Here is a 6993-nt window from a genome sequence, read left to right as displayed (position 1 = left end):
TCATTTTCAAAGCCCTTTGTGACTAATAGATTTCCCCTTGAGTAGGCTGAGATGAATAACTAAATGCTGCATTTTAGTCATGGTCATTAAAAAAAAAATCACCCATCAACATTTGTTACTGCACCTCCTACTGTGACCCATGGTTGTACAAATTGCTTTTAATACCTTACTTATAAATGAACTTTATATGTGTTTAATTTCTTAGAAATATTCTCTGAATTCTACTTAAGATGTTATCTTCCTAAACTCTGGAATAGGGTGAATCTAGGCAAGAAATAGGACTACTAATTCCCTCTTAAAAAGGCTGGAGGAGTTGAGCAAGATTCTTTTGTTGTTCTTTGTTTAAGGATGTGAGGAAGTTGAATTAACATTTAATGCTAGAAAAATCAGAAAGACACATAAACAAAAAGGTGAAAATAGACCACCCATAATCTTCCCTCTGTCAACATTCTGGTGTTTAGCCTTCTAAATATTTCACTCCAAAAGTAATTTGACAACTGTATAAGAGGTAAGATGAAACAAAGTAAGCTTGCTTGCTTTTCAGTCACTGAGTTTAAAATAAAGTCTGCTAGTCAACACTCCCTGAGCACACATACTAATATACATACAAAGTCTACATTCACCCCTCCAATTCAAGAAACAGGCTTATTGGCAAAACAGGCATGACCCACTACAGAGGAACCACATTCAGCTGCCTTTACTAATCTACCATCATGCTTAAATATACGTCACCAGATAGTTTCAGGAAAATAAACAACATAAGAGAAGAACTTAAATGAACAATAAGGATAAATGACCTCAAAGGAAATAAAGCTAATAATGATGACAGAAGAGAATTATTAAAAATCATAAAATCTGACTACATAAAATGTATATCTTAATAACAAAATGCATGCAGGAGAAGGTTCAAATCAGTATAAGATTAAAAGATAATCAGAGTAGAATAAAATTTATAAATGCATTATACACCGTAAGAGGATTAATATCCATAATATATAAAGAATGTTTACAAATCAATAACAAAATGACAAATGACCTAGTAGAAAATAGGCAAACAATATCATAAAAACACAACATGTATGCATCTCCTGCAGAACATTGATATAAATTTAGAAATATAATATTCATTTTAAGAGAATCTGCTTTTAATCCATAAATTGTCTCACAAAATAAATTTATTTGGGTAAGATTGTGGGACCCAATTAGGGTTGCAATTTGCTATATATTACTGTTCCTTCTCATTCCACTGTACTCTTGAGACCTAAGTATACTAGGAATGTGTCATTTTTTTTAAAGATTTTATTTATTTATTTGACAGAGAGAGACAGTGAGAGAGGGAACACAAGCAGGGGGAGTGGGGAAGGGAGAAGCAGGCTTCCCGCTGAGCAAGGAGCCCAATATGGGGCTCGATCCCAAGACCCTGGGATCATGACCTGAGCCTAAGGCAGACGCTTAACAACTGAGCCACCCAGGTGCTCCTGAAATGTGTCATATTTTATGAAATGCACATTTGGCCCTTTTATGTGTGTGTGTTTGGACAGTAATTGTAAAACACTACACAAAAAGCATATAAATGTCTCACATGATAATTAATATTGGCTCATAAATTGTATTTGCTTAAATCCTAAAGATGTAAGTGCTTTAAATATGCCATTTAATATGGTGAGCACTGTGAATTGTGTAAGACTGATGAATCACAGACCTGTACCCCTGAAACAAATACTACATCACGTTAATAAAAAAAATTTTTTTAAATATGCCATTTAACTATTTTTCTCCTTTTTTCCCCAGAACTACTAAAAGATTAAAGTATTTGAAATAAGTGATGTCATGGTTTTATCTCCTTGCTGCAGTATGTTTCAGATCATTTTATAAAATCAAAATGAATCTGAAGTTTTATTTGTTTTGGTTTTATTTTTGTTTGAGCTATGCAGAGTTTTGTTAGGGGTGTAGATAAAACTTTAAGGATGAACATCCAGTACAAATAAGAACATCTATTATTTGGGGCTTGATGTCTTATACCTAAATTTCACAGTGCTTTAAGATTCTCAGGAGGGCAACCACATATTCCCATGTGTATCTGGTGCTTTGGTATAAGGAATGTTCCAAATCCACGGCTGATCTTTACTTCCATACAGTTCTGGAGGCAGGTCATATGGCTCAGGAAAGGCAGCCACTGGCTCCTTGCTCCCTGAGAATAATTTCTCTTTTACTCTGAAGCTGTCCAGGCCAAATGCTGATGGCAGGAAAAGGGACCCCAAACTCATAGGAATGGATCATCAGCTGGGTGCCATTCTTCTCTAATGCTCCCCAGGTGGCCTTGGACAGATTTGTGCTCATGACAAGGAACCAAGCAATCTGACTAAACTCTGGAGAAGGTCTCATATATATTTTAATATGTGGCATAGCATTGCTGCGGCCAGATGTGTCAGCCAATGAAGCCAGTTCTGTTTTTCAGCTGTCTGGATGCTATAGTGAAGAAAGCCCCCAGCCGGATATTCTTGTAAGCTGGTTCACACATTTTCCACAGAAGGACAGATCAGGTGAAGAGGAACGGCATTTTCCCTGGGGTCTTGCTTTCCTTCCCTAGCATCACCAAGCTTTCTTTAAACTCAGAACACAGGGTGCCTGGGTGGCTCAGTCATTAAGCATCTGCCTTCGGCTCAGGTCATGATCCCAGGGTCCTGGGATCAAACCCCGCATCGGGCTCCCTGCTCAGTGGGAAGCCTGCTTCCCCCTTTCCCACTCCCCCTGCTTGTGTTCCCTCTCTCGCTGTGTCTCTGTCAGATAAATAAATAAAATCTTTAAAAAAAAAAACAACAACTCAGAACACAACCATTTCGAGGCATCAGCTCCCATAGACCCAATGCTTGAAAACTGACCTACTATGTGGCCAAGACTTTCCTTTAGGTATGGATGAGGCATGCTCTTTCAGAAGGTTTCTAAGCCTAAAATGTCCCCAATTATCTTTCTGACTTCCTTGAAAACGTCCTGGGGTTGATCCAATAAGATAAACATTGGTTTCAGAGAGATCATGCTTGTGGATGATATGTATCCACTCCTTGAGTGAAGGAGCATTATAAGGCATCAAGTAGCTGATGAGATCAGCTTTAAAATGTGTTGTTGATTCTCCAGATCTGTGGGTTCCATGTATAATCCATAGGTATAAGGGGCTCAACCATATTCCCTGAGTTTTCTGGTGCCAGTCAGCATGGATGAGGTTGGAGGTGTGTGTGACAATTCGGAGGCCTTCTTCATACGGTAGTAACATTCATTTTCCTGGCAGAGGAAAATGTTTTCATAAGGCTTGGCCTGGGCATGTAAGTGAACCTTCGAGTCTCGTTTATCTCCGTGCACAAGCAGAATTGGTTTCTGAACTCCAGTGGACACTGTTTTATGAGCCAGTCTACGTCAAAGCAGTAGTTAAACTGAGCTGAAGATACAAGTGCCCCAAATAGGGGAGACAGAATATCCTTGATGTGGAGGGCTCCAGAGTTATACTTTGACTTAATTCCCGAGACTCTAGTGAGGTAAAATTGGAAGGGGTTCCTTTTCCCAACATGTCCCAAATGTCTTGGCCTTCCCCTGAAGTTTCTTACTCCTCTTCCTCCTCTTTTAGTCCATGGTGGGCAGGAGGGCCATGATTTCCAGTACTTTGGGCAGCACTGTCTTTGGGAGAAGAGATGCCACTCTCCTCTTTGACCACCATGTTCTTAGCCTGCTTCTGCTATGTTCCTGGTTGCAACTCATCATTGTTGCTAGAGAGACACCAACCTAGGTCTTCCTGGGAACCATTCTTCTGCCTTTTGGGAGGTGAAACTTGTGAATCTGTGTTGCTGAACTTCACAGGTGTTAATTTTCTTCTATGGGCAGCTTTCCTAGCCTCAGAACGGTGTATCTTAGTTCATTTGCTGCTCCCTGCCCAGCATGCAGGAGGGAAGAAGTAGATAGCTTGTCTAGTTTTGGCTTTTCCTCCTCACATTCATCACTACTGGACACTGTCCACTTCCCATAATCACCGTCCTAAGACATACTTCTGAAATTTCCAGAGCTGGTCTGCTTTTGTTATTTTTTGATAGTTAAATAATACCATGAAAGGTGAATCTAAAATAGAAGAGATATCACCTGTGGCTTTGACGCAGCATTCCACAGCATGCCAAAATAAGAATTTTCTCCAGGTGGGGGGAGGGGTGGAGTGTGTGTGTGTGTGTGTGTGTGTGTGTGTGTGTGTGTAGGGCTACCCATGTCTGCCTGATTCTTCCAGTCTTTTGTTGATGAAAACTCTCAGGTCAGAGGAACACAAGATAAAAGAAAAAGATCATATGTTAGTAATGAGAAATAAATGGCAATTGATAATTAGGGAATCTGTTTTCAGCAGATTGGCCTTAGAAATGGTCAAAACAGGTCTCTAGTAATAATTAAGGATTGAAAAACTTAAAGTGATTTTTTTTTTAAGTTAAGTTCAAAGAGTGTTAGATGGCTCAGATTGACTCTGTTTCTGGTATGACTCGAAGAGAACATCACATGCAGGTCCATGATGATTAAGCTGTGCCTAGGGCTGGATGGTCCAAATATCCTTTTATTTGGAACTCTAGTTAAAGATAAACATGAAGAGGGACGCCTAGGTGGCTCAATCATTAAGCGTCTGCCTTTGGCTCAGGTCGTGATCCCAGGGTCCTGGGATCGAGCCCCACATTGGGCTCCTTGCTCCACAGAGAGACGGCTTCTCTCTCTCCCACTCCCCCTGCTTGTTTTCCCTCTCTTGCTGTGTCTCTCTCTGTCAAATAAATAAAATCTTTAAAAAAAAAGATAAACATGAAGAAACTCAATCTGTCAATCAACCGACATGCCAGATGCTTTCATGTTTCATTTTCTATATATCTAAGCCCAAGTTGATCTCAGCTAAATATTTCTCTTCTCCTCCCTCAATAATAGAAAACTGACGATAGTGAAAACAATATATTATACAGATTTTCCTCAACTTATGATGAAGTTACATCCTGGTAAACCCTTGTAAGATGAAAATATCATAAATCAAAAATGCATTTAATACACCTAACCTACTAAAACATCATAGCTTAGCCTAGCTGAACTTAAACATGCTCAGAACACTTATATCAACCAGCAGTTGGGCAAATCATCTAACCCAAAGCCTATTTTATAATAAAGCATGGATATCTCATGTAGTTTATTGAATATTGTACTCAAAGTAAAAAACAGAATGGTTGTAAGTGTATCGGTTGTTTCCCCTCATGGTCACATGGCTGACTGGGAGCTGCAGCTCACTGCCACTACCCAGTATTAAGAGAGAGTATCTAACCACATATCGCTAGCCTGGGTAAAGATCACAATTCAAGGGGCGCCTGGGTAGCTCAGTCAGTTAAGTGTCCAACCCTTGATTTCCGCTCAGGTCATGATCTCAGGGTTATGAGATCAATCTCAGGGTTGTGAGAACAAGCTCCACGTTTGACTCCAGACTGGGTATGGAGCCTGCATTAAGATTCTTTCTCTCCCTTTTCCTCTGCCCCTCCCTGTCCCCAAAAGACCACGATTTAATATCAAAGTATGGTTTCTACTGAACACATATCACTTTTGCACCATCGTAAAGTCAAAAACTCCTAAGACAAAACATTGTAAGTCAGGGACCATCTGTATGTACAATTTTGAGTTCTAAAGGTGGAAAAAACAAATTGCATTAATAATACTTATGGTAGGAAGAATAATGGTCCCCTAAAGATGTCCACATTCTAATTCTCAGAAGCTATGAATATATGTTACCTGCAAGTGAGAATCACAGTTGTAGATAGAATTAAGGTTGCTAATCAGCTGACCTTAAAATATTTTGGATTATCTGGGTGGGTCTCATGTGATAACAAGGATCATTTAAATGTGGAAGGAGAGGGGCGCCTGGGTGGCTCAGTCGTTAAGTGTCTGCCTTCGGCTCAGGTCATGATCCCAGGGTCCTGGGATCGAGCCCCGCATCGGGCTCTCTGCTCCGCGGGAAGCCTGCTTCACCCTCTCCCACTCTCCCTGTGTTCCCTCTCTCGCTGTGTCTCTGTCAAATAAATAAGTAAAATCTTTAAAAAAAAAAAATGTGGAAGGAGAGGTAGGAGTCAGTGTCAAAGAAAGACCTGACAATGCTACATAGCTAGCTTTGAAGATGGAAGAAGAGGCCATGACCAAAGAATTCAATCCTCTAGAAGCTGGAAAAGACCAGGAAAGATTTTCCCTTAGAAACAAACTCCAAAGGGAACATCTTGCTTTTAGCCCAATGAGACCCATTTCAGACTAACTTCAGAACTTTAAGATGGTAAAGCTGTTTTGGTTTAAGCCACTAAATTTTTTGTAATTTGTAATAGCAGCAATAGGAAACTAAGACAATATTCAATCTCATGCCATCATGTCAGACTCCCTCCAGTGATCTAGAACAATTTCATGACTCAGCCAAGTGACTGGAATAAAGCATGTACTGTCAGAAAGGACATACTTTGCCAGCAAGCTTCCAAACTGTGAACTGAGACTTGATTCACACAGGACAATAGCCCAGAGAGATCTGAGGTGTCCCTAGGCCAACTTACAACCAGTTACAGTGTAGAGCTTGTTTTCCTAGAAGGAATTTATATACACCTTCAGATGTCCAGAAAAATGAGAAAAAGATTTTTTTCTATCAAAATAATTATTTTGATAGTAGTATAAAAATGTCATTTTGAAAACTCATCTATTGAGAGAAAACTATGTATGTAGGTAGTGGTTCAACAAAATATCTACTTCATCTAGAGTTACTCCTGATTATTTTAGGTTTAAAACAATAGTTACAGATAATTATAAAATTTTTGGAGCAATAAAATTGATATACCTCAGAGAGCACATGAAAACTTTCAGGTTAGTCAAAACTGTGTTCTTAATCCATTCCCTTCATATCAGCCCAAGAGGCAACAGAAGATGTTAGGCATATTTTTCCCAGTTGAAATACGCCATTCAGTATTCCTGCAG

The 6993-nt window shown here is 39.5% G+C and overlaps 1 pseudogene; it reads right to left on the bottom strand.

The window, feature by feature from the left end:
- Positions 1-2048: 2048 nt before the first annotated feature.
- On the bottom strand, positions 2049-4032 carry LOC114220595 (tyrosyl-DNA phosphodiesterase 1-like; annotated as a pseudogene).
- Positions 4033-6993: the final 2961 nt, after the last annotated feature.

Source organism: Eumetopias jubatus, unplaced genomic scaffold, assembly GCF_037043125.1.
Source record: "Eumetopias jubatus isolate StellerSeaLion01/CBP00866 unplaced genomic scaffold, mEumJub1_p1.0 scaffold_9, whole genome shotgun sequence".
Lineage (NCBI taxonomy): Eukaryota > Metazoa > Chordata > Mammalia > Carnivora > Otariidae > Eumetopias > Eumetopias jubatus.
Note: the sequence above shows the minus strand (reverse complement) of the source record. Positions and strands in the feature narration are given on the sequence as shown.